The sequence below is a fragment of the Schistocerca serialis genome, chromosome 2, assembly GCF_023864345.2.
Source record: "Schistocerca serialis cubense isolate TAMUIC-IGC-003099 chromosome 2, iqSchSeri2.2, whole genome shotgun sequence".
Classification (NCBI taxonomy): Eukaryota; Metazoa; Arthropoda; class Insecta; order Orthoptera; family Acrididae; genus Schistocerca; species Schistocerca serialis.
In genome coordinates, this window is record NC_064639.1 from 1086877224 (window position 1) to 1086903793 (window position 26570).

The 26570-nt window shown below is 42.9% G+C and overlaps 1 protein-coding gene across 1 annotated transcript in view; it reads left to right on the forward strand.

Moving 5' to 3' along the window:
• The first annotated feature begins 1475 nt into the window (after positions 1–1475).
• Positions 1476–26570, forward strand: part of LOC126458531 (serpin B6-like) — a 95044-nt gene continuing 69949 nt past the window's right edge. Inside the window, exon 1 of the mRNA XM_050095638.1 lies at positions 1476–1533. The gene's annotated coding sequence lies outside the window, so the exon portion shown is untranslated. The remainder of the gene's footprint in view (positions 1534–26570) is intronic.

The following is a 26570-nucleotide window of genomic DNA, read 5'->3' on the forward strand; positions in this document are numbered from 1 at the left end:
TCAGTACGTTCAGTTCTGCTCAGCTGTTTGAAAATAAAATAATGTAAGAGGTCTATCAGCACAGTAATTCATTAAATTTTTTAAGGGGACGTTTCAACGACTTGCAGACGTTTGAAACATGTTCGCATTATTCCCTGGCTTACATTAGACACAGGCAGCTAGAGTACACTAATTCCATCCCGGGGGGTTCGGGGTGGCGGCAGGAAGGGCATCTGGAAACCCTCTGCAACACATCCGGATCAATAGTAACAAGACCGACCCCGCCTTGCTGCAGGAATAAGGCCTCGAGAAAACGATGATAATCTGTTAGGTAAGTGCGGAGACATTTTGCGTTAATGGGCTATGGCCGGAGACGATTGAGGCGAGTGCCTTTGCTAACAGTACGACATAGCCTAAGGCAACTTCCTGGGCTCGACGCCATATTGGCTGGACCTCAGACGATTGGTAAACTGTGGCCTGGTCAGGTCAGTTTCGATTTCAGTTGGTAAGAGCTGATGGTAGAGATTGAGTGTGGCGAAGTCATAAATCCAAGTTGTCAGCAAGGCACTGTGCAAGCAGGTGGTGGCTCAATAATGGTGTGGGCTGTGTTTATTATGGAAAGGACTGTGTCAGCTGGTCTAGCTGAAGCGATCGTTAACTAGAAACGGTTATGCTCGCCTACTTGGAGACCATTACAGCCATTCACGGATTTCATGTTCACAAACAACGACGGGATTTTTATGGATGACAATGCACCATGTCACTGGGCCACAACTGTTCGCAACTGGTTTGAAGAATATTCTGGACAATTCGAGCAAATGATTTGGCCTCCCAGAATCCCATCGAACATTTATGCGACGTAATCGAGGGGTCAGTTCATCCTGCACCAGCAATACTTTCGCAATTATGGGCGGCTATAGAAGTAACACGTCTTAATGTTTCTGAAGGGTCTTCCAAAGACTTGTTGAGTCCATGCAGTATTGAGTTGCTGCAGTATGTCGGGAAAAAGGAGGTCCGACACCATATTAACATGTATTCCAAAACTATTGCCATCTCAGTATATTGTTTGCAAGCCAAATGAAGCAGACAACTGCTGCTGGAGTGTGACGAGAGTGCAAATGACTTTCACCAGCTCGTGCCGTGAACCAGCGATGCTGTGTCTCGTCACGGTAAATATCAGGTCTATGTGTACGTCAACGTTAGCTGGCTCCTCTAGCGTGCCGATGGCTGTACCCTCTTCAAACATTTCTATTCGACTGACACACTCACGCTTCTTTGAAAGAGCCAGCAGCGAGGAAACTGGTTTGGGTGTCGAGTGGTAGAACACTGCTAAAGAGCTGTGAACAGCTCGAAGTGACCTTGACTTTCAGGTAGTGAGAGCACGTCGGCAGATAAGCGAGGAGGATAGCGTGGTAATGGATTTCGCGCTACAAGGTGACGTCAAAGCCTCTGCGCGTCGAAAATAGCAGGTATATACGCTGCGAGAACGGCCATGATGGTAGTTAGTCGCAGATTGTGCCGAGACGCGTCTCCTGTCTCGCTGTACGTTTTCTTGTAAGTAATGCTTTCGACTGCTGATAGCTACGTAACAATGCAGTCGCACAGAATTAAACGATCTGTTAAACGTATGAGCATCGCGCAACATGCCACGATGTAAAATCAGTGACTCTACTGATATACAGGTTTTGAGTCAGCTGCACGATGAAGGCTAAGCAGTATTTATTGGAAATAAGGCCTACCAATTACGCAAAACATTTCTTCATATAGATCCATATGTGTAGTAGCACGTATGTGCCCTCGTCAGTGGTTTTCCTTTGTTCATTGGGTGAAATGTGAACTTGTTTCAAGTGATAACTAAGCTACGAAAATTATGGCTAAAAACTTTTTTTTTCTTGTCATTCACTACCGTACCTTAAATTTACATTACAGGATTATGCAGGATTCTCTGCACGTTATAGAGACTGGTAGCTTGTCATCTGCAACTAAGTGCTGTTAATGTGAATTTGGTTGGCGAGCTGACACATCACTTCATATCAAAGGTAATTTTTTAGTGTGAAAATATTTCACGCCTCTTTATTTGCGTTTTAGTAAATCCTTTTTCATCCGCGTTGCCATGAGTTATTGAGAACCACACAGAAATGCTACTCATATTTTGCAAAACTTCGTTAGAGAAAAACATTTTTCACTTTGCCGGAACACCCTGCAATATAAATTTAAACTAAGGACAACAAGAAGCCAAGACTGCATTTAGGTCTAATTGTCATAGACTAGTTATTACTTAAAACACGTCCACATAACACAGAGGTGAACAAAGAAAACTCACTGTCGATGACCCAAAGATGTTGAAATGTGTTTGGGTCTTTACGAAGGAGCAGTGCTTTGGATGCTAGGCGGACGTTACAGCAATAAATTTATCTGCAGGCACGGCCAATGTGAAAGCAGAAAATCCAACAGACGAATAAGCAGTATTTGTTTCTAATACGATTATCCTCTGAGCTGGAGCCATCTAAAAAGTACTTGTCACGGCGAACAGGTGCTAACTGAGAGATCACGTTTTACTACTCCAACTGCAGATATGTTATTTGTCGCAGCTGATAAACAGGCTATAGAGCCTGGTGCACAAAGACGACTTGTGACCATCCATAGAGATCGCTGAATACATCTAATGTGACTTACACCAAACTGTTACTGTTTTTCTCTTCCTTAATTGTCAGTCTTTCATTTATCAGTTATTTATGTGAATCAGAAAATCCAGAACATCACAACTGTACCGATATAAGAATACGAGGTGCGGCTAGAAAAAAACCGGACTGATGCTGGAAAAAACATTTATTTATAATTATTTACAATTTCATGTTATCTCCTTCAATGTACTCTCCTCCTCGTTCTCTACACCGCTCCATACGAATTTTCCACTGTTCATAGCAATGCTGCAGATCATTTTCGGTAAGTCCATACATTACTTCCGTCGCTTTTTCTTTTACTGCTTCAACAGTCTTAAATCTAGTTTCTTTCAAAGCTGACTTGACTTTAGGGAAAAGAAAAAAGTCACAGGGGGCCAAATCAGGTGAGTAGGGTGGATGATCTAAGATGGGAATGTTGTGTTTTGCCAAAAACGTCTTCACTGACAACGCACTGTGAGCTGGGGCATTGTCTTGGTGAAGGATCCATGACTTTTTTCTCCACAAATCGTTCCGTTTTCTCCGTACTCGCTCACGTAGGGTAGCCAGGATGCTAATGTAGTAATGCTGATTCACTGTTTGTCCCTCTGGTACCCAATCAATGTGCACAATCCCTTTGATGTCAAAAAAAACAATCATCATTGCCTTCAATTTCGATTTTGACATTCGTGCTTTTTTTTGTCGTGGAGAACCAGGAGTTTTCCAATGCATCGATTGGCGTTTAGTTTCGGGATCGTAAGTAAAAAACCACGATTCATCGCAAGTAATAACATTTTGTAAGAAGGTGGGATCACTTTCAATGTTTTCCAGGCTGTCAGAACAAATCATTCTTCGGCGTTCCTTCTGTTCAATTGTGAGACACTTTGGAACCATTTTTGAACACACTTTGTTCATGTTGAAACTTTCATGAAGAATCTGCCTAACACTTTCCTTGTCAACTCCTGTTAACTCAGACACTGCTCTGATTGTTAAACGGCGATCTTGCCGAACAAGTTTACCGATTTTTTCAATGTTTGCATCAGTTGTTGCTGACAATGGTCTGCCAGTGCGAGTGTCATCACTGGTGTCTTCGCGGCCATCTTTAAATCGTTTAAACCACTCAAACACTTGTGTTCGCGATAAACAATCATCGCCGTACACTTGTTGTAACATTACAAACGTTTCACTTGCAGATTTTCCTAGTTTGAAACAAAATTTGATGTTAACACGCTGTTCTTTCTGTACACTCAACATTTTCCGACGCACAGACAAAACGTCAACTACTTAAAACAGACGCCACGGGCAGACTGAGTGCAGGAGGCAGATGAAACTCGAGCAGTAGGCGGAGCGAGAGTCACGTGACAGGCCGCGCGACTTTCAGCCTTATTGCATTCGTTTTATTGTTTCACCAGTACTAGTCCGGTTTTTTTCTAGCCACACCTCGTACACTAAAAAAAGGACACTCACCACGAAGAAATTATTCAAATAGAAAGGGTATCGGTAGATGTGGTGTACATCTACAAACAAACAAAAGATTACAATTTCTAAAAAATTGGATGATTTATTCAAGACAAAGAGCTTCGCAAACTCAGCAAGTCAGTAACTAGTGGGTCCATCTCTGGTCTGTATTCAAGCACTTATTAGACTTGGCATTGATTGACAGTTTCTAGATGTTCTCCTGAGGTATGTCGTGCCAAATTCTGTCCAACTGGCAAGTTAGATTTCAAAATCTCGGCCTTGTTGGAGGGCCCTGTCCATAATACTCCAAACGTACTCAATTGGGGAGCGATTCGGCGATCTTGCCGGCCAAAGGAGGGTTTGGCAAGCGCGAAGACAAGCACTAGAATCTCTCGCCGTTTGCGGGTGGGCATTATCTTGCTGAAATGTAAGGCCAGAATGGCTTCTCACTGAGGGCAACAAAACAAGGCTAGAATATTGTTTACGTTCCGCTGTGCTGTACGGGGCCCTTGCTATAAATTGAAATGTCACTCGGGACCTTCACTCACGGGTATTGGGCAGTAGGTCAGCATCAGACTGTTTAGTATCCCACCGCTGCCTCTCCACACACGTCTTATTGAGTCTCACTTCGAAGCGGAACTCATCACAATTCTACTTCAGTCAGTGAGATTCCAGGTCGAAGACCTGTCTGGAGACGCCCGGTCAATGGTGGGATATGAACGTGACTGTCGCCCGCCCCATGGCTCGACAACCAGGCGTGATGGTCTGGGGAGCTCTTAATTAACAACTTGACCAGAAGAAGGGATCGGTTGGTAGGACATGTTCTGAGGCATCAAGGGGTCAACAATTTAGTATTGGAGGGCAGCGTGGAGGGTAAAAATCGTAGAGGGAGACCAAGAGATGAATACACTAAGCAGATTCAGAAGGATGTCGGTTGCAGTAGGTACTGGGAGATGAAGAAGCTTGCACAGGACAGAGTAGCATGGAGAGCTGCATCAAACCAGTCTCAGGACTGAAGACCACAACAACAACAACAAGATCTTAATGGACCAAACTGCTTAGGTCTTCGGTCCCTAAGCTTACACACTACTTAATCTGACTTATACAAACTTACGCTATGGACTACACACACACCCATGCCCGAGGGAGGACTCGAACCACGGACGGGGGGAGCAGTGCGGACCGTGGGGCCTGGGTGTTGTGCTGTCCTCATCATCATTTCATCCTCGTCACCGGCACGCAAGTCGCCCAATGTGGCGTCGAATGAAATAAGATTTGCACTTGGCGGCCGAACTTCCCCGGATGCGGCCTTCCGGCCAACGATACCCTACGCTCATTTCCAAACGTTCCCAATGAAATGTTAAAAATTTGTCTTTCCTACAGTTCAAGATTTTGATAGGTCGGTTATAACATTTTTGCCACTGAACAGACCTTTTTTTTTATTTTTGGTCTCAATACGCTTTGAGGTCCCTGAAGAAAGATACAAAGCCGCAGAAACAGTAATCCATCCATATCCGTAACTGTCATTGCTATGTATGAATGTGTCGTAACATTAATCGATTGCACAAAACCCTCTGTCTTTTTTCGTCTCGAAATGATGAAATGTGGTTTGCTCATAGTTCTTTCACGAAATGTGACTGATCAGCGTTAGATACAGCAGATGTAAGGATAAGAGCAATCTTCATGTCAGCTATGAGTCAATAGCACCTCCTCTACACTTTTATCTGAAGTAAATTTGAAACGTCCCCTTTGAACAATTATACATGACTGTGCTTAAACTGACACACAATATTTTGTTAGCGCAACGCAATCTGACTTTCAAAATTCCCTACAAAAGAATGGCCCTGACTAACATTAAACTATACCTTTCACAAATCACTTACCTCACAAAAATCTTCGCTGCTCAAGCTACTGCAATACAGCGAGCGCCACTACTACCAGCTAAATAAAAGATTCAAACTATGGAAGGCACTAACTACTGATAGGGATAGTTAGCAAATGAAAGATATTAATAGAGAACAAACAATGTATTTACCTTGATATCATCATATATAAATATAGCAGTTCATGACAAATTTCAAAACTCCGCCATCTCTCTCCCCACATCCACCACTGCTGGCGGCTCACCTCCAACTGCGCAACGCTACGCGCTGTTCACAGCCAGCCGCCTAACACTACAATGGCAGACAACAATGCAAACTAGCCACAGACTGCACACAGCAGAGCCAGTGATTTTCATATTGAGCACTACGTAACGTTGCCAATAAGAAAACATAAACAGCCAACTTACATAGAGAAAACATAAACAGCCTACGTACAAATTTCATTGGTTTGCGACTATATATTGTATGATTTCTTTAATCTGCTTAATCAGCTCGAAGAAGATCTGAAAGCCGCTATATCCAACTCAGGTGCGATTCGGAATGGCACAGTCTCATAGATCTCAACCGGTAACATTGCGTTGCCTCTCACGAACAGCTCTGAATGGTTCGTATATCGAGAAAGCTTCTCTAAAGAATTGTTGTTCATGTTGAAACTCCTTGGCAAAGTAAAACTTTGTACCGGACGGAGTCTCGAATTCGGCACCTTTGGTTTTCGCGGGAGTGCTCTACCGGGAGAAAGGATATCCCTGAGACGTGGCTTAGGCACAGCCTGGGGACATTTCCAAAATGAATGTTTCCACTCTGCAGCGGCGAGTGCGCTGATATGAAACTTTCTGGCAGATTAAAACTGTGCCGGACGGAGTCTTGAACGAAGGACTTTTGCTTTTAGAGGGTAAGTGCTCTACAGATTGCGCCTTTCTTCCAGGAGTGCTAGTCTTCCAAGGTTCGTAGTAAAGCTTCTGTCAAGTTCGGAAGATAGGAGACGAGGTACTGGCGGAATTAAAGCTGTCAGGATAGGGTGTGAGTTGTGCTTGAATAGCTCCCAGTTGGTAGAGCACTTGCTCAGAAAAAACAAAGGTACCGAGTTCGAATCTGGCACGACAGACGCTTTTAATCTGCCAGAAAGTTTCACACCATCGCATACTCCGCTGAAGAGTGAAAAATTTTTAATTCTATCGTTCATGTTGTTTATTCAAGATTAGAGGTTTATGTTAGCTTATTAAGGAGAGGTAATGGGACTTTGGGGATAATGACACTGGACAGGGCAGGTTTTAAGGAGGATCGGTTTGACATTATTGACTCTCCACGTTCAGGAAGACCTACGGGGTTTGATGATGATTCTTTAAACGCGTTAACCCACAATGATCCAAGTCAGTGTACAAGAGAACTGACACATGTGATGAACTGTGATCATTCCACCCTCATGCGACATTTGTATGCAATGGCAAAGAGTAAAAAATCGGGTGTATGGCTACTGCATGCTCTAAGCCAAAATCACAAAAATCTGCAGGTGGCCATATGGACATCTCTGCATGCTCGTCATCAGTTGGTCTGTAAACAACACCGACCATTCCTATCCTGTATCGTTACGAGAAACGGTGTCTTTCCGCTAACTAAGAAAAAGAAAGGAACAGTTTAGCCCAAAAAAATCAAAAACTCCAGAACAAAGACCTGCTTTTTTTTTTTTTTTTTTTTTTTTGTGCTTTTAGGGCGCACAACTTCAATGGTCATTAGCACCCTGACTACGTTAAGAATGCACCGTGAGGCACAAGTGTAAAACAACAACTAAAAGGGAAAACACGATAAAAGACAGACTGACAGGCATACGATTAAAAAACAGCATCATCAAATGTCCTTAGAGAGGTTTGTCAAATTGATAAAACGAAGAACGCGAGCAGCTGCTCGTGGGTCATCCGCTAAAATGGCATCTAGAGTACATGGCAGGTTAAGATCTAGACGCAATGTGTTAAAATCCGGACAGGACATTAAAATATGTCTAACCGTCAGCAATTGCCCACATGGGCAGAACGGCGCCGGCGCAGCCGTCAGCAGATGGCGATGGCTGAACCGGCAGTGTCCAATGTTTGTGTCTATGTATGTGTGTTTATTGAACCGCGGACCTAGAAACGACGGAGAGGCTTCGTCTCGCCATAGCCCTCAGTGGTTCACAACCACACAACGGGCCACAGCAGTCCACCCACCCCACCGCCGCCCCACACTGAACCCAGAGTTATTGCGCACTTCGCCCCCCCCCCCTCCCCCCGGGAACGTCTCATACCATACGAGCGTAACCCCAATGTGTGCGTGGTAGAGTAATTATGGTGAACGCGTACGCGGAGACAGTGTTTGCGCAGCAATCACCGACATAGTGTAACTGAGGCGGAATAAGGGGAACCAGCCCGCATTCGTCGAGGCAGATGGAAAGCCGCCTTAAAAACCATCCACAGGCTGGCCGGCACACCAGACCTCGACACTAATCCGCTGGGCGGATTCGTGCCGGGGACCGGCACGCCTTCCCGCTCGGGAAGCAGCGCGTGAGACCGCGCGGCTAGCCAGACGGGCACAAAGACTTGTGGTCACCCACAAAATAGATGTCATGCATCTGGTGGAAAAGCGACGGTATGGTGTACTACGAATTACTTCCCCGAGCTATAATCATCACTGTTGATATTTATTGTCAACAACTGAGAAGTCATCCAGGCGCAATCCAAGAACAACGACGAAGAAGACTGCGTGAGGTGATGCTACTACACGATAATGACCGCTCGTTATTGTTGGGTTGGGAAGTTACTCCACACCCATCTTGTTCACCTGGTCTTGCGACCTCAAATTTTCACCTTTTCCTTTCTCAGTCGGTCAATCTTTAAGCAGCTACCTTTCTGGATGATAATGCGCTCCGAACATAACTCAAACGTGGAATCGAAAAGTTACTTCAGCACTGTTATAAATAGCGAAAGACAATCTATTATTGGTGACTAAAACCTCTGTTATGTGTATCTGTTACGTTTACTACACTTGTGCAAAAACGCTACGAACTTACCCACCAACCTATGAATATTCAATTAATAAAATGAAGAAACAGTTACTTAAGCGATTGTTGTGCTGTTTCTTCATTTTACAAAATGGACTTACACAGTCGCGGCTACTCCATAAGAAGAACTGTGCGATATTAAATGAATTGCAGATTTGAGTGAACAGTAACTGTGGACAGTTGTTTCAGACGAAAACTGCAAACAGCTTTACAAATTACATGTTATCTTTTTACCGATGTACCGTTCACCAAGGAGAAGCGCCTATCACATTGCTTTGGAGACGGCGGCACTGAAACCTGCTTTTTTTTTCAGGCTTGTAGACGATGGTTTTTTTCGCAATCTTGTCGAAAATTAGCATTTTGTGAACTGTGGCTGTAATACTATAAGGTTTATAACTGAAACAGAAACTAGCCACAAGTAAGGTTTACAATGTTTATGTTAATCAAACCATAACCGGTTTCGGATTTCTCACAAATCCATCTTCAAATGGTTGTCAGAGTTTTCCTTGTTTTCTTGCTTGGGCTTGTTTTGTATTCGTAATTGGTATTCTGCACTACGATAAATAGAAATCTTTTTGTTCAGAATTTGATAACATTTACCAGAGATTTAGTTCTTTTGGGCTCTATCAAAATATTCAAGAACAGATTTTAAAGACAGTAAAAGGTGAAATGTGGTGAAAAGATATGTGCTGTATCATTCTGAGTGACGAAACTGCTAAATGTTGTTGTTTTGAATTTTAAAATTGAAAAATTTGTCGACGTGGACTATGTAGTGCTGTTCAGTTTTCACACCACACCATTCTCCGTTGAATCACAGCAACAACCATCTGAAGATGAAGTTGTAACAAATTCGGAACTGGTTTGGTTCAAATAAACCTTCATAAACCATACTTGTGGGTGGTTGCTGTTTCAGTTATAAAGCTGATATTTTTGTTGTTTGGCTCATGGTAGTGAGAATTTGAATAACTTTTTAGAATATCTGAAATCAATACGTCCGAATAGTCGGTTGGCTATGGCAGTGGAAAAGGTTGGCTGCCTTCCTTTCGTAGATGTGTTGGTCAGGAGGAAGGTTGACGTTACGTTGGTTCAAGCCGTTAATAGAAAGCATACTCACTTGTATCTACAGGCTGATAGTTGTACCAGTTGATTCGGGGATAATTCGTGTCCCGTTTTACAAGGACCACGTCATCTCAGGCCCTGAGGGTTTGTCAGCTAATTTATTCAAGGGTTTGTCAGCTAATTTATTCAATCTTGAAGTCACCTTTCGTCAAAATTCTTATAGCGAAAGACAGATCAGACATGCGTTGCGCTATCGGTCACCCTCTTACTGGTTGAGTGATGATTGCACCGAGGTGACAACAAAGTCTACATCTATGTCTACATATACATATATACTCCGCTAGCCACCAAGCGGTGTGTGAAGGGCACAATTCGCGCCAAAGTCATATTTCCCCCCTTGGGTTCCACTCGCGGATCGTGCGGGGGAAAAACGATTGTCTGAACGCCTCAGTACGAGCTCTAATTTCCCCTATCTTTGAATGCTGATCATTGCGCGATTTGGAAGTTGGTGGTAATAATATATGCTCTACATCCTCGGTGAAGATCGGATTTCCGAATTTAGTGAGCAGCCCCTTCCGTTTAGAGCGCCGTCTATCTGGAATTGTGTCCCACTTCAAACTTTCTATGAGAGTTGTAACGCTCACGCGATGGCTAAATGTACCAGTCACGAATCTTACCGCTCTTCTTTGGACCTTCTCAATCTCTTGAATAAGACCCAACTGGTAAGCGTCTCATACAGACGAACAATACTCTAATACTGGACGAACTAAGGTATTGTAAGCTATTTCCTTTGTTGAAGGACTACTTCGCTTCAGGATTCTACCAATAAACGGCAATCTAGAGTTCGCATTACCCGTTACTTGTGTAATCTGATTATTCCATTTGAGATCATTTCGAATAGTCATACTCAGATACTTGACGGATGTTACTACTTCCAAATACTGGGCATTTATTTTGTACTTGTACATTAATGGGGATTTTCGCCTTGTTATGCGCAGTATGGTACACTTACTAATATTGAGAGATAACTGCGAGTCACTACACCACGCATTTATTTTCTGCAAATCCTCATTGATTTCTTTACAACTTTCGTGGGATACTACTTTCCTGTAGACTACAGCATCATCGGCAAACAGTCTAATGCCGCTGTCAATACCATCAACCAGATCGTTTATGTTGTTGTTGTTGTGGTCTTCAGTCCTGAGACTGGTCTGATGCAGCTCTCCATGCTACTCTATCCTGTGCAAGCTTCTTCATCTCCCAGTACCTACTGCAACCTACATCCTTCTGAATCAGTTTAGTGTATTCATCTCTTGGTCTGCCTCTACGATTTGTACCCTCCACGCTGCCCTCCAATGCTAAATTTGTGATCCCTTGATGCCTCAAAACGTGTCCTACCAACCGATCCCTTCTTTTAGTCAAGTTGTGCCACAAGCTTCTCTTCTCCCCAATCCTATTCAACACCTCCTCATTAAATACGTGATCTACCCACCTTATCTTCAACATTCTTCTGTAGCACCACATTTCGAAAGCTTCTATTCTCTTCTTGTCCAAACTAGTTATCGTCCATGTTTCACTTCCGTACAGGGCTACACTCCATACAAATACTTTCAGAAACGACTTCCTGACACTTAAATCTATACTCGATGTTAACAAATTTCTCTTCTTCAGAAACGATTTCCTTGCCATTGCCAGTGTACATTTTATATCCTCTCTACTTCAACCATCATCAGTTATTTTACTCCCTAATAGCAAAACTCCTTTACTACTTTAAGTGTCTCATTTCCTAATCTAATTTCCTCAGCATCACCCGATTTAGTTTGACTACATTCCATTATCCTCGTTTTGCTTTTGTTGATGTTCATCTTACATCCTCCTTTCAAGACACTGTCCATTCCGTTCAAATGCTCTTCCAAGTCCTTTGCTGTCTCTGACAGAATTACAATGTCATCGGCGAACCTCAAAGTTTTTACTTCTTCTCCATGAATTTTAATACCTACTCCGAATTTTTCTTTTGTTTCCTTTACTGCTTGCTCAATATACAGATTGAATAACATCGGGGACAGGCTACAACCCTGTCTTACTCCTTTCCCAACCACTGCTTCCCTTTCATGCCCCTCGACTCTTATAACTGCCATCTGGTTTCTGAACAAATTGTAAATAGCCTTTCGCTCCCTGTATTTTACCCCTGCCACCTTCAGAATTTGAAAGAGAGTATTCCAGTTAACATTGTCAAAAGCTTTCTCTAAGTCTACAAATGCTAGAAACGTAGGTTTGCTTTTTCTTAATCTTTCTTCTAAGATAAGTCGCAAGGTTAGTATTGCCTCATGTGTTCCAACATTTCTACGGAATCCAAACTGATCTTCCCCGAGGTCCGCTTCCACCAGTTTTTCCATTCGTCTGTAAAGAATTCGCGTTAGTATTTTGCAGCTGTGACTTATTAAACTGATAGTTTGGTAATTTTCACATTTGTCAACACCTGCTTTCTTTGGGATTGGAATTATTATATTCTTCTTGAAGTCTGAGGGTATTTCGCCTGTCTCATACATCTTGCTCACCAGATGGTAGAGTTTTGTCATGACTGGCTCTCCCAAGGCCATCAGTAGTTCTAATGGAATGTTGTCTACTCCCGTGGCGTTGTTTCGACTCAGGTCTTTCAGTGCTCTGTCAAACTCTTCACGCAGTATCTTATCTCCCATTTCGTCTTCATCTACATCCTCTTCCATTTCCGTAATATTGTCCTCAAGTACATCGCCCTTGTATAAACCCTCTATATACTCCTTCCACCTTTCTGCCTTCCCTTCTTTGCTTAGAACTGGGTTGCCATCTGAGCTCTTGATATTCATACAAGTGGTTCTCTTTTCTCCAAAGGTCTCTTTAATTTTCCTGTAGGCAGTATCTATCTTACCCCTAGTGAGACAAGCCTCTACATCCTTACATTTGTCCTCTAGCCATCCCTGCTTAGCCATTTTGCACTTCCTGTCGATCTCATTTTTGAGACGTTTGTATTCCTTTTTGCCTGCTTCATTTACTGCATTTTTATATTTTCTCCTTTCATCGATTAAATTCAATATTTCTTCTGTTACCCAAGGATTTCTACTAGCCCTCGCCTTTTTACCTACTACATCCTCTGCTGCCTTCACTACTTCATCCCTCACAGCTACCCATTCTTCTTCTACTGTATTTCTTTCCCCCGTTCCGGTCAATTGTACCCTTATGCTCTCCCTGAAACTCTGAACAACCTCTGGTTCTTTTAGTTTATCCAGGTCCCATCTCCTTAAATTCCCACCTTTTTGCAGTTTCTTCAGTTTCAATCTGCAGTTCATAATCAATAGATTGTGGTCAGAATCCACATCTGCCCCTGGAAATGTGTTACAATTTAAAACCTGGTTCCTAAATCTCTGTCTTACCATTATATAATCCATCTGATACCTTTTAGTATCTCCAGGATTCTTCCAGGTATACAACCTTCTTTTATGATTCTTGAACCAAGTGTTAGCTATGATTAAGTTATGCTCTGTGCAAAATTCTACAAGGCGGCTTGCTCTTTCATTTCTGTCCCCCAATCCATATTCACCTACTATGTTTCCTTCTCCCCCTTTTCCTACTGACGAATTCCAGTCACCCATGACTATTAAATTTTCGTCTCCCTTCACTACCTGAATAATTTCTTTTATCTCGTCATACATTTCATCAATTTCTTCATCATCTGCAGAGCTAGTTGGCATATAAACTTGTACTACTGTAGTAGGCATGGGCTTTGTGTCTATCTTGGCCACAATAATGCGTTCACTATGCTGTTTGTAGTAGCTAACCCGCACTCCTATTTTTTTATTCATTATTAAACCCACTCCTGCATTACCCTTATTTGATTTTGTATTTATAACCCTGTAATCACCTGACCAAAAGTCTTGTTCCTCCTGCCACCGAACTTCACAAATTCCCACTATATCTAACTTAAACCTATCCATTTCTCTTTTTAAATTTTCTAACCTACCTGCCCGATTAAGGGATCTGACATTCCACGCTCCGATCCGTAGAACGCCAGTTTTCTTTCTCCTGATAACGACGTCCTCTTGAGTAGTCCCCGCCCGGAGATCCGAATGGGGGACTATTTTACCTCCGGAATATTTTACCCAAGAGGACGCCATCATCATTTAATCATACAGTAAAGCTGCATGTCCTCGGGAAAAATTACGGCTGTAGTTTCCCTTTGCTTTCAGCCATTCGCAGTACCAGCACAGCAAGGCCGTTTTGGTTAATGTTACAAGGCCAGATCAGTCAATCATCCAGACTGTTGCCCCTGCAACTACTGAAAAGGCTGCTGCCCCTCTTCAGGAACCACATGTTTGTCTGGCCTCTCAACAGATACCCCTCCGTTGTGGTTGCACCTACGGTACGGCCATCTGCATCGCTGAGGCACGCAAGCCTCCCCACCAACGACAAGGTCCATGGTTCATGGGGGAGGATCGTTTCTATAAATCGTAAAAAGCAGAGGACTTATTACACTGCCCTGGGGCACACCTGAAGTAACGCTTGTTTCTGTTGAAGTCACTCCGTTCAGGATGACATACTGCTCCCTGTCTGTTAGAAACTTTCTATCCAACCGCATATGTCATCGGATAGACCGTAAGCGTGCACTGTTTGGAGCAAGCGACAGTGCGTAACTGAGTCGAACGCCTTTCGAAAGTCGAGAAATATGGCATCAACCTGGGAGCCTGTATCTAGAGCCTGTTGTATATCATGCACAAAGAGGACCAGCTGTGTCTCGCATGACCGCTGTTTCATAAAACTATGCTGGTCTATTTCCCGCACCCATGAAGCGTTTCCAACAAGATCAGCAGTATTTTGCAGAAATATGAAGTAAAATGTCGTTTTCGACCACCGTCTAAAATTAGGATCTTTTAAGCTTGTTTTGCGTACAGCGGTGTCCATCATGCCCCTTTGGGTTCTTACATGCCTTATAATGACTTGATTATCAGCACCGTGGAAGACTAGTGTACTGAGCGTAAACATGACACACGCTTACAACATCTGAGCAAATCTGATACTGCAGAAAACTGTCTTGGTCCCTTGTCTTATGGAACACGGAGATTCTAAAATGCGCTTCCAGCTATTGTGATATTGTTGTTAAGGAAGCAGTTGGAATTAAATTAGCAAGTAATCTTATACATAAAAATGGAGATTGTTGCTTACATTCTGAGTGGAATCCTTCTCTCTTGGAGTCCTACTCTCTCACTTGTCAAAAAAACGGAGGGAAAGAGTTAATGCTAGCTCACCCTTTGGTTATTAATTTACGCATTCACCACAACAAAATGTACAATAAGAAGAATACTGAACATAGGACATTATGTGACATAAACAAGATACTTTTAACTGCAAATGCCCTCATTGTCAGAGCAGACAAAGGCAACACCGCTGTTGTCATATATGAATCAGACTATATTAGCAAAACTTATGAATTCTTCAGAAAGAATAACATAAAGGAAAAAGCATATGACCCTACTCCCAATTTCCATGATAAAATTAAAAAAGTTGCTTTAAAATTGCAACTTCTAGTTGACACCATTAGAAGCAAAGCATTGTGTAGTGATGAAACCATCAGCGCCAAAACTGAGATCACAGCCTAAGATCCACAAACCAGAATGTCTGATACGTCCCATTGTGAACTCCACCAATAGTCCAAGCTATAAAATCATCAAGAAACACAATGATATTATGTGCAAGGCTTATGTATTTGAAAAAACTTCTCCATCAAAAACAGTTATGAGCTCATCAATAGTATAAAAGATATCCCCATCCCAGTCACAGCTAACTTTCCATCTCTTGACATAGTCAACCTGTACACAAACATACCTGTCAAGGAAACAATTTGGTTAGTAAGAAATAACTTACTCAAACATGGGATAATGGATAGAGCCTGAAATCTATGAACTAATAGAGATCCTGGAGCTTATATTGTCACACAACAAGTTTTACATACAGGAAGATGGACTGGCAATGGGCAGTAGCCTTGCAGGCTTGCAAGCAGACATATATATTAATAAACTTGAAAACAACTTTTTTAGATCAGAAATCCAACTAAAAGATATGCTGCTTTATTTTAAACGCTACGTTGATGACACTCCCATTCTGTTCAATGGAACAACAGAAGAAATAGATAATCTAGCCAAAGAACTTAATAAAATACACATTAAAATTCAGTTCACAGTAAAAAATGGAACACCAGAAGGCATTAACTATTTTGCTCTAACAATCTCAAATAAAAATCAAAAGCATAAATTTCAAATTTTCAAAAAGCCAACAACCACCAGTGTTACCAAACACAAATCTTCTTGCCATCCAGACCAACATAAGTAACATTCTTCAGAACAATGGTTAATTGAATGCTTAAAATCCCAAAGGACACAAGTGAAAGACAAAAAGAAACAGAAATTATTAAATCAATTGTCTCCAGGAATGGGTACAACCCTGCAATAATAGATAATCGATACGGCAAAATTAAATCAACCAACTGATGAACAACCATCCACAAACAAGAAGACAACATTTATAAGTCTGCCTTTCCTAATGGCGATTTCTCACCAAATTTTCAACCTCTTCAAAACTTATAAAAATAAGTTTCTTCACCAACAACAAAATACAAAATAAAGTCATACACAGCAGCAAAACCACTATACAACACTATCAAAAGTTAGGTGTGTACAAGCTCATTTTCAGCTCATGTCCAAGCTTCTACATTGGACAAACTGACAGAAGCTTCACAACAAGAATTAAAGAACACTTAGATGCACTCCTTCTTAACAACGTGAATAAGTCCAGCTTTGCCTCACATCTTGCCGAACACAATCAATCTGCAAACAACATAGAACAGAATCTCCAGATACTCCATTTTCCCAACAAAGGCAAAATACTTGACCTTCTTGAAGAAATTCAAATATTTATCTACACAAATGTAGCACCTGGCTACCTACTCAATGGTCAAACTGAACTGAGAAACAAAGTTTTCCTTCAGAACTTTGAAGACCTACTAGTTATAACGGTACTTTGCGGGCAGGCGTGTCAATTAGCATCATGTTAATTAAAATCGGGGAAGAATTAAAAAGGGGAAAGTAATACGAAACTTTAATAACTGCACAGTATTACCCAGAAGCACTATAATGAAAATTAATAAAAAGCAAAGTAGCAAAGACCAAGCGGGACAGATAGATATAGGGGCACTTTCGTTTTTTTATACATATAAATGAACATGTAACGCAGTATTGAGCTCTCTACCTTCAGTTATCGCGACCAGGCTAGTCGATGAAAAAGTGGTACGCGACTGCAAAATTCGTTAAGGAGATTATTTAAAGACTCTTCAAGCACGTTTAAAATACGAGGGCAGATCAATAAGTAATGCAACACATTTTTTTTCTGAAACAGGGGTTATTTTATTCAGCATTGAAATACACCAGGTTATTCCCCAATCTTTTAGCTACACAACACTATTTTTCAACGTAATCTCCATTCAATGCTACGGCCTTACGTCACCTTGAAATGAGGGCCTGTATGCCTGCGCGGTACCATTCCACTGGTCGATGTCAGAGCCAACGTCGTACTGCATCAATAACTTCTTCATCATCCGCGTAGTGCCTCCCACGGATTGCGTCCTTCATTGGGCCAAACATATGGAAATCCGACGGTGCGAGATCGGGGCTGTAGGGTGCATGAGGAAGAACAGTCCACTGAAGTTTTGTGAGCTCCTCTCAGGTGCGAAGACTTGTGTGAGGTCTTGCGTTGTCATGAAGAAGGAGAAGTTCGTTCAGATTTTTGTGCCTACGAACACGCTGAAGTCGTTTCTTCAATTTCTGAAGAGTAGCACAATACACTTCAGAGTTGATCGTTTGACCATGGGGAAGGACATCGAACAGAATAACCCCTTCAGCGTCCCAGAAGACTGTAACCATGACTTTACTGGCTGAGGGTATGGCTTTAAACTTTTTCTTGGTAGGGGAGTGGGTGTGGCACTACTCCATTGATTGCTGTTTTGTTTCAGGTTCGAAGTGATGAACCCATGTTTCATCGCCTGTAACAATCTTTGACAAGAAATTGTCACCCTCAGCCACATGACGAGCAAGCAATTCCGCACAGATGGTTCTCCTTTGCTCTTTATGGTGCTCGGTTAGACAACGAAGGACCCAGCGGGAACAAACCTTTGAATATCCCAACTGGTGAACAATTGTGACAGCACTACCAACGGAGATGTCAAGTTGAGCACTGAGTTGTTTGATGGTGATCCGTCGATCATCTCGAACGAATGTGTTCGCACGCTCCGCCATTGCAGGAGTCACAGCTGTGCACGGCCGGCCCGCACGCGGGAGATCAGACAGTCTTGCTTGACCTTGCGGCGATGATGACACACGCTTTGCCCAACGACTCACCGTGCTTTTGTCCACTGCCAGATCACCGTAGACATTCTGCAAGTGCCTATGAATATCTGAGATGCCCTGGTTTTCCGCCAAAAGAAACTCGATCACTGCCCGTTGTTTGCAACGCACATCCGTTACAGACGCCATTTCAACAGCTCCGTACAGCGCTGCCACCTGTCGGAAGTCAATGAAACTATACGAGACGAAGCGGGAATGTTTGAAAATATTCCACAAGAAATTTCCGGTTTTTTCAACCAAAATTGGCCGAGAAAAAAAATGTGTTGCATTACTTATTGAACTGCCCTCGTACATTACGTGTGACGAAGTGATCAGAGACGTTTATTGTCGGGTGGAGTGAAAATGAATTCGGCAACATAATTCGAACTTTGTGTTGGCTGGGAAAAATATTCTTGGGAAACTATTATGGTTGTGGAACCCACGAAAGTTGTGCACAACGGAAAGCTATAGTTTACGTAATTCTGCATCTTATAAAATGGTGAAACGCGTGTGCGCGGAACATTAATAGAATCTTATCCTTGGACGGTTGCGGGCGTAACTGATACAAACAGCGCGCCAAGATAAAAAATAGTTCACTTATTAACTACCAGATATTAATTAAGGGGACCTAAAATATTAAAAAAGAAGGATAGGATCATCATCTCCAATGCCGATTCATATTTCATATGTAATTAGTGAAAAGAGAAGTGCTAATAAGCAAACTACATTTCAATTTTATCCACGATTTTGGCTTCATTACGTAGTCTTGACTACATGATAAACAATATCTGTGGAAGTTTTATGCAACGTATCGTCATAATATTTAGCCAGCCAATTTTGTGGGACACCAAAAATGTAAATGCATGAAATTGTTCTTACAGCGGGTGTATAATGTGTGAAGGCGACGAACTCTATTGAGAAACTGAACATCCATTACGTACTTGCATGTTTATCTGCGAAAATGGTCCTTGTCGGTACATCAGCATAGAGTTCGAATAGAATCGCTGGAACATTGCAAACCATTCAGATTAATCGGACATCTAAATACGCATAATGCTGGTATCACCAGGATGTGTTCTTTCTCCTCACCCCCGTGGCAGTAATTGAATTAAGAATAACATTTAAATCAATTGACGACCATTGAGCTAGCGTCACGAATTTTCAAACGTCCACTGCCATGTATGAAGGCGAGTGACACCACGAGTGTTAACGTCGATCGAGGGGTGTCGTCGTGATCGTATTGAATGACATCGAGCGGTTACATAGTTCAAAACAAGTAGTACCACCAACGACCCCTACACCGCATCCCCATCCCCTTCCCCCCAACGACCTCCCCCCTCCATCTCCTTACATCCTAACTACACTGGTGTCAATGTAACATCCTACCACAGAATAAAACCTTTACAATATTTCTAACTGTTAAAGCGCTCTACTGCTAACATGAATCAGTACTTTTATACATATACCTTTAACTAAAATAAACCGAATCTACTCTTGCTAGTACCCAAGATCATGTTAACATACACTCCTGGAAATGGAAAAAAAGAACACATTGACACCGGTGTGTCAGACCCACCATACTTGCTCCGGACACTGCGAGAGGGCTGTACAAGCAATGATCACACGCACGGCACAGCGGACACACCAGGAACCGCGGTGTTGGCCGTCGAATGGCGCTAGCTGCGCAGCATTTGTGCACCGCCGCCGTCAGTGTCAGCCAGTTTGCCGTGACATACGGAGCTCCATCGCAGTCTTTAACACTGGTAGCATGCCTCGACAGCGTGGACGTGAACCGGATGTGCAGTTGACGGACTTTGAGCGAGGGCGTATAGTGGGCATGCGGGAGGCCGGGTGGACGTACCGCCGAATTGCTCAACACGTGGGGCGTGAGGTCTCCACAGTACATCGATGTTGTCGCCAGTGGTCGACGGAAGGTGCACGTGCCCGTCGACCTGGGACCGGACCGCAGCGACGCACGGATGCACGCCAAGACCGTAGTATCCTACGCAGTGCCGTAGGGGACCGCACCGCCACTTCCCAGCACTGTTGCTCCTGGGGTATCGGCGAGGACCATTCGCAACCGTCTCCATGAAGCTGGGCTACGGTCCCGCACACCGTTAGGCCGTCTTCCGCTCACGCTCCAACATCATGCAGCCCGCCTCCAGTGGTGTCGCGACAGGCGTGAATGGAGGGACGAATGGAGACGTGTCGTCTTCAGCGATGAGAGTCGCTTCTGCCTTGGTGCCAATGATGGTCGTATGCGTGTTTGGTGCCGTGCAGGTGAGCGCCACAATCAGGACTGCATACGACCGAGGCACACAGGGCCAACACCCGGCATCATGGTGTGGGGAGCGATCTCCTACACTGGCCGTACACCACTGGTGATCGTCGAGGGGACACTGAATAGTGCACGGTACATCCAAACCGTCATCGAACCCATCGTTCTACCATTCCTAGACCGGCAAGGGAACTTGCTGTTCCAACAGGACAATGCACGTCCGCATGTATCCCGTGCCACCCAACGTGCTCTAGAAGGTGTAAGTCAACTACCCTGGCCAGCAAGATCTCCGGATCTGTCCCCCATTGAGCATGTTTGCGACTGGATGAAGCGTCGTCTCACGCGGTCTGCACGTCCAGCACGAACGCTGGTCCAACTGAGGCGCCAGGTGGAAATGGCATGGCAAGCCGTTCCACAGGACTACATCCAGCATCTCTACGATCGTCTCCATGGGAGAATAGCAGCCTGCATTGCTGCGAAAGGTGAATATACACTGTACTAGTGCCGACATTGTGCATGCTCTGTTGCCTGTGTCTATGTGCCTGTGGGTCTGTCAGTGTGATCATGTGATGTATCTGACCCCAGGAATGTGTCAATAAAGTTTCCTCTTCCTGGGACAATGAATTCACGTTGTTCTTATTTCAATTTCCAGGAGTGTAAATACAGAAATAAGTCAACAGTTCATCTGAAGGTTTGTTATTAATTTAAATATAAAGGTCCTAGTCATACAGACAGATACATCTCACTGCAGAAACAATAGCTCTATCTTACTGATTCCTTGGTATTCATGTTAATGCCAATCATGATTATATTAAAGAAATGCCTCTAACTGCCTGTATTATAAGTAGTATACAAATAGAAATAAGCTATCAGATCACCTGAAGTTTATACTTGTACTAATTTATTTATTTATTTTATTTTGTGCTCTCACGTTATCGCCAGTCTGATTAAAAAAATTGCCCTTATATTGACTTTAATACACGTAAAGAAGAAATAATTACATATCTGTGCAAAATAGGCCTATGCCATATCCTTCTGTCAAGATCTTTGTTACAAGCAACAGTTGTAAAGCGCTTGCTGGATCCTGGAAAAGGGGAATGATGACCTCAGATGCTAAGTCCCATAGTGCTCAGAGCCATTTGAACCATTTTGATGCTGGAAAAGTCTCGCTGTCAGAGTGTAAATTAATATAGTTTGTGTGGAAGTTTTTGTAGTGATATAGCAACTGGACGTCAAAATGGAGGCAGACAGATGAACACTAACCGAAAAAACCCGCCTATGCTGCCGCAGTAAGTAAAAAACTGAATTTACATCCATATCGACAGATAAGCCATAGTCATGGCGCTACATTAAAGTGTGTTCCATCCTTTTGTCATAGAACCAGCACCCAGCATTATGCTCGCAATAATGATGTAACTTCCTGAAACCATCTGAAGATCAACCTGAAAAGTTTCCAAAACCGGTTCATGAAATAAAACATACGTAATTATTCAACAAAAGTGACTGGTTGCAGTTTTGTATAACTTATTTACATAAGTACTACACTTCGCCAGTAACTGAATGCTGATGACATCAAACAATAATGAGCGAAAATCCTCGGTGGATGGACATGATTCATTTGTTTTTCTTGCGAGTGTGTCTTGGGAAGAGAAACATAATCGTCTTATAAATGACCAGTTATTAAAAAAAACGCGATCGCAACGACTATGCTACTGTCGCCCTGCATAAAAAGCGCTCTTGTTTCTACCGGCGGACGCAATTATCGCTAACGATGTCCATGTCGAAAACAATACTAACTCCATAAATCGAGGTGTGAGGTTGCCTCAGAATGAAGTGGCTTTCCACACAAATACCGCGAGATCGAATACAAAGAGTGGTCGCCAGGGTGTGTATTAACATACCGAAAGCGCAGATTTACTTCGCCGGCGGTATAAGCTCGAAATAAAATCACGATTCTCGCCCAATTTAAAAACTGATTCGGTAAAGGAACGTGGTATTAAGCCGGTATTTGCCACTCCCTCACGCCGCAGCTATATATTTCTCACGTTAACAAACCATCTTTGTAACGCATTCTATCCCGACGCCACGTCAGAGGTTCTGCGATACATCCACTGGGTTATAAGCGAGGGAGGATGATGGTTGAGCCGGCCGCTGGTGGCCGAGCGGTTCTGGCGCTACAGTCTGGAACCGCGCGACCGCTACGGTCGCAGGTTCGAATCCTGCCTCGGGCATGGATGTGTGTGTTGTCCTTAGGTTAGTTAGGTTTAAGTAGTTCTAAGTTCTAGGGGACTTATGACCTCAGCAGTTGAGTCCCATAGTGCTCAGAGCCATTCGATGATGGTTGATGGAGAATGATCATATGCAGTAGATAGGGTGCTATGCGACGAATCACTTAAAAAACTGCCACGCTAGACTGAGGTCGTAAGAAATGAACAAAATCCTTAGACCAATACACTGGCCTCTATAGTGTCACGCTTTCTGATAGAAATGCTGTCTGCGATTTGGAATCAAGTCTTACCGTTCAACCACATACCTGCGTTGGATCCCGTGGGAATGTCTTTTATTGATTACAGCCACTAGTGAATCATATCCGTGGCACTTCCATGTCTCGAAACGAGTCACCTTTTTCGAAGCTGCCTGCTACAGTAGAACTCCAACGTGGATTTAGACTCCCCTATGCATCTTGACGATGTTCCTTAATCTCTGCCTCACCCTCCCTGCAGCTTTGTCCATGTGATCGTTCCAATTTAAGACGAATTAAATATTACTATTCCCTCTGAAACAGAACAGATTGTATTTTGTTTCTTATACACAGCAGAGATTAAAAATGTAATCTCTCTCGTAACCAACGAAAATATGTCAATAAAGAAAGCAGTGAGGACGTGTGATTCAAAATACACACCAAGAAGTGATGTCACAGCAGCCATTAGCATTACGTCGCTGGTCAAAGCAGTTGGTTAGCATCGCAAATTCCTGCGTGTGTATGTGTGTGTGTGTGTGTGTGTGTGTGTATGTGTGTGTGCGCGCGCGTGTGAGGGTGGGTGGGTGTGTAAGGTTGCTGAAATCTTCTTATCGAAATTAATTTGCCATTCGTCATGCAAAGTAAGTATGGGAAAAAAAGGTAAGTGTACGCACCTAATATTTTGGTATTGATAAAAGGTAAAATAAGAAAGATATAGACTCTCAAATTCCACACAATATTCTTTATTTAACTACGAGTCAATACGTTTATAGTACAATATTTTATCTCTCATCAATAAGAAACGAAAACTAAAATAGAAAGTAGTGACAACTGTGTACTCTTAACCTACTAGGAGGCTAAGAGTACGCCGTGGATGTGGCTGAGCGATTACCTCACGCAAATGGCCCACAGCCTTCGCAGGCACTGCATTATTCGTGTCATCACACTTTGCACAATCCACATTGAATCAAAGTTTCATGATAAAAGTTTTCCTGGGCAGGTAGTATTATCACATTCAGTGGAATCTGGTGACTGAGATGAGCTCGTTGATGGTTCTGGTTCTCATAACAAAACGTTAACCCTTTCTACACGTTTTGTTTCTCTTTTCTATTCTTTTTTTATTACTCTTTCACTTCTACATACTGATTTGTTTTCGTAGTTCTTCGAAAAGGACTTTACAGGTAGAAGATGTCACGATTTATGACTTGATTGCAGTTCTCTTTTTTCTTGCGGTTCACCTTTTCTTTCACCCTTTTGCTTTGGTAGCGGTAACACTGGCCCAGTGCTATCAGTAATTTTTTCTAGGTCACTGGGTCGTATCTTTCTCTGACAGTATTTCACCTGCTCCAAGACTTAGGTCAACAAAGACACTTAAGTGTTGATCTACATCTAAATGTTGTCACCAGTGAAGGAGTCTGCCTTTTTAGCTGGGTGGTCACGTGTTTGCATCCCATGCATGCGGGCCTGGGGACTGGGTGTTGTGCTGTCCGCATCATCATTTCATCCCCATCACCGGCGCGCAAGTCGCTCAATGTGGCGTCGAATGAAATAAAACTTGCACTTGGCGGCCGAACTTCCCCAGATGGAGCCTCCCGGCCAACGATGCCATACGCACATTTCCATTTTACCAATGAAGGAGCGAAAAGTTCTTTCTCTGTTTACGTCTTCTGCTGTCACCAATGAAGGAGCGAAAAGTTCTTCCTCTATTATGTAAGGGCTAAATGGCTGTATTTTTGTAACTGAAGAAACTTTTTCAGCCAGTTTAGCTCTTGCAGTAGCTGTGTTAGCCTCACTGGAAACAGCTGCCAGATCAGTGAATTTCAGTACGTGTCCTGGGTGTTGGACAAGCCGTTTTCCTCCTTCAGCGGTACGAGCAGCTTTCAGTGGCCTAAAGATCATGATGATGTTTGGTTTGTGGAGCGCTCAACTGCTCGGTTATCAGTGCCCGTACAAATTCCCAACCTTTGCTCAGTCCAGTCTTGTCTCTTTCATGAATGATGAGGACAACACAAACACCCTGTAGCCTAAAGAAGCTGTTATCTAAGGGCTGAGTAACATTACAGCGATCTGTATACCTTCAGCTTAAAGAAAGACAACTTCTTAGTTACGTTCGCATTTATATAAGCTTCATTTATAATGGCAGGTCGTGCCATCATCTGCTTTTAGTACACTATTTTGTACTCAAAACCAGATGATGGCAACTCTGTGCAGCGAATTTATTTATTTTCCCTTCATTGTCATTTCATTCCCTGCCCCATTCGGGCAGCCAAGAGTGCGCAGTGAAGTTTTATTATTCTTCTTTGTTGCGTTTTCATTCCTTGCACCATATGCGGAATTCACAGATTAAGAGGCCCAAATCGCATTTGAACGTGCCTCTTCAAAAAATTACCGATAAATTTGGCAAAGACATTAATTATGAATACACATATCCTGCAGCGAACCTAGTCATCGTAAATAAAGGTTTCAAAAATGCGAACTTGTCTGAGATGTCTGTCTTCAAGTTGAATTATTGCTGTTATATTCTATTAAAATATTAAAGAACAGCTATTCACTTTTAAAAGTGTTTTATTGTGTTTAAAATAAAAAAACTGAAGTAAAATTGAAAAATTTTTGTGGAAGATAAGCGAACGTAGTAAAGAACTGCTGCAAACTCTTGGCTCCTTGATAACAGTTTACTAAACTACCGTTAGATGTCAGCGCGACACCGATAGAGATTCTCGGGATACACGCATTTTTCGCTGACTATCAGTGGCGTAGCGAACATAACTGGCGCCCAGAGAACGACACTACATTGGCGCCTCTTCCCCCCCCTCTCCCCCCCTCCCGACGGTCATCGGCGTCCGGTACACAACAATCTATTGGCGCCCTTCCGCCGTCCCCACCCACCTCCTCGGTCCCCTGGAGACGACACTGTCATTTATTGGCGCGACCACCCTCTCCAGGAACACATATAGTAATATAATATATATAATTTACTTTAATAACAATAGTAATGTTAATAATAATATTTTCGGCTAAATTTTGTCTGTCTTGGAGTCCTTTTGGCAGGCGGGGCATGATGAACCCCCTTTTCCCTCCCCCTCTCGCTACGCCACTGCAAAGTATGTTTTTATTTGATACGCATCTAATAATTTTGTTTTTTGCTCTGTATGATGACAGACAGTTATAATCTATGATCGAAAAATTACTTCTAAAAGTAAGAAAAGTGAACTTGACCTTTAAATTGAAAATGAAGTGCAACAGACCGATGGTCATCCGTCATACTCAAACACACCTGTAGCAAGACTAAAACGTCTCAATGGTGATTCTCGTTGCTGTTGCCAACAACGCGAAATGTTGCTGGTACCATTAATTGT